At 47.0% G+C, this 1998-nt stretch overlaps 1 long non-coding RNA gene across 1 annotated transcript in view; it reads right to left on the bottom strand.

The window, feature by feature from the left end:
* LOC126991555 (uncharacterized) overlaps positions 1-1557 on the bottom strand; it is a 5315-nt gene extending 3758 nt beyond the window's left edge. Inside the window, exon 1 of the long non-coding RNA XR_007745637.1 lies at positions 1410-1557. This is a non-coding gene — a long non-coding RNA (uncharacterized LOC126991555). The remainder of the gene's footprint in view (positions 1-1409) is intronic.
* Between the last annotated feature and the right edge of the window lie 441 nt (positions 1558-1998).

Raw genomic sequence — 1998 nt, 5'->3', positions numbered from 1 at the left:
AGGGAAAGTTAGGGAAGGGAAGGAAAGGGAAGGGAAGGTTAGGGAAAGGAAGGTTAGGGAAGGAAATGAAAGGGAAAGTTAGGGAAGAGAAGGAAAGGGAAGAGAAGGTTACGGAAGGGAATGGAGGGAAATGGAAGGGAAAGTTAGGGAAGGGAAGGGAAGGCTAGGGAAGGTTAGGGAAGGGAATGTAAGGAAATGGAAGGGAAGGTTAGGGAAGGGGATGTAAGGAAATGGAAGGGAAAGTTAGGGAAGGGAAGGAAAGGGAAGGTTAGGGAAGGAAGGTTAGGGAAGGAATGTAAGGAAATGGAAGGAAAGTTAGGGAAGGAAGGAAAGGAAGGGAAGGTTAAGGAAGGGAAGGTTAGGGAAGGAACAAGGAAATGGAAGGAAAGAAGGGATGGAATGGGAAGGGAAGGAAAGGGAAGGGAAGGTTAGGGAAAGGAAGGTTAGAGAAAGGAAGGTTTGGGAAGGGAATGAAAGGGAATGTTAGGGAAGGGAAGGGAAGGTTAGGGAAGGGAATGTAAGGAAATGGAAGGGAAAGTTAGGGAAGGGAAGGGAAGGTTAGGGAAGGGAATGTAAGGAAATGGAAGGGAAGGGAAGGGACGGGAATGTAAGGAAATGGAAGGAAAGAAGGGAAGGAAAGGAAGGGAAGGTTAGGAAGGAAGGTTAGGGAAGGAATGTAAGGAAATGGAAGGAAAGTTAGGGAAGGAAGGAAAGTGAAGGGAAGGTTAGGGAAGGGAAGGTTAGGGAAGGGAATGTAAGGAAATGGAAGGAAAGAAGGAAAGGGAAGAGAAGGTTAGCGAAGGGAAGGTTAGGGAAGGGAATGTAAGGAAATGGAAGGAGAAGTTAGGGAAGGGAAGGAAAGGGAAAGTTAGGGAAGGGAAAGAAAGGGAAGGGAAGGTTAGGGAAGGGAATGTAAGGAAATGGAATTGAAAGTTAGGGAAGGGAAGGAAAGGGAAGGGAAGGGAAGGTTAGGGAAGGTTAGGGAAAGAAATAGAAGGAAATGGAAGGGAAAGTTAGGGAAGGGAAGGAAACGGAAGGGAAGGTTAGGAAGGAATGTAAGGAAATGGAAGGGAAAGTTAGGAAGGGAAGGAAAGGAAGGTTAGGGAAGGAAGGTTAGGGAAGGAATGTAAGGAAATGGAAGGAAAGTTAGGGAAGGGAAGGAAGAAGGAAGGAAGGGAAGAAGGAAATGGAAGGAAAGTTAGGGAAGGGAAGGAAAGGAAAGGAAAAGAAATCAAAGAAAAAAGGAGAGAGAAAGAGAGAGAGAGAAGAGAGAGAGAGAGAGAGAGAGAGAGAGAGAAAGAGAGAGAGAGAAAGAGAAAAAGAAAAAAAAATCGTCATGAAAAATCAAAAAAAAATAATAAAAAAAAAAAAATTGAAAGGTCAACCAGAAACGACCCCAAGCCACTGACCTAGCGTGCATCCAGTCCTCGGAGCCGTGCCTGACCTCACGTATTCCTGGCACTTCTGTTTGAGCGGGGAATAGATCGGGTCGTTATCGGGGATGCGAATCGGGTAACACTCGGGGTGGAAGTCGCTGAAGTTGACCCCACAGCAACGGAGACGCTGGCCGATGTACCCTGGGGGTTAGTTTCTCTATCTCTCTCTCTCTCTCATCCCCCCTCTTTCTCTCTCTTATTTTCTCTATTTTCCTTATTTATTTTTACTTCTTTTATGTCCGTTTTCTTTCTTTAATCTCTCTCTCTCTCTCTCTCTCTCCACAGGACAGACCACCTAGTCTGGACCATGGGGTCTGTGTGGTCTGATTTTCTATGTAAATCTCTGTAAATCTCTCTCTCTCTCAGTAACCTGCCATCTGCAGCGTATGCGAGAGGTCGTGTGAGATGAACTGTCTGAACACTGCCGCCACCGAGGTCATAAACTTGTGCGGCTTATCATGGTCGCGATGGAGGGCCAGACTGATTGCTCGCGTCGACGGGAGAAAATCACCCGAGGTCGCCTGCCGCGGAACGGACACCCCGTCGCCGTCATTCGCTGGGA

Source organism: Eriocheir sinensis, unplaced genomic scaffold (assembly GCF_024679095.1).
Source record: "Eriocheir sinensis breed Jianghai 21 unplaced genomic scaffold, ASM2467909v1 Scaffold3, whole genome shotgun sequence".
In the NCBI taxonomy this organism is placed as follows: Eukaryota; Metazoa; Arthropoda; class Malacostraca; order Decapoda; family Varunidae; genus Eriocheir; species Eriocheir sinensis.
Note: the sequence above shows the minus strand (reverse complement) of the source record. Positions and strands in the feature narration are given on the sequence as shown.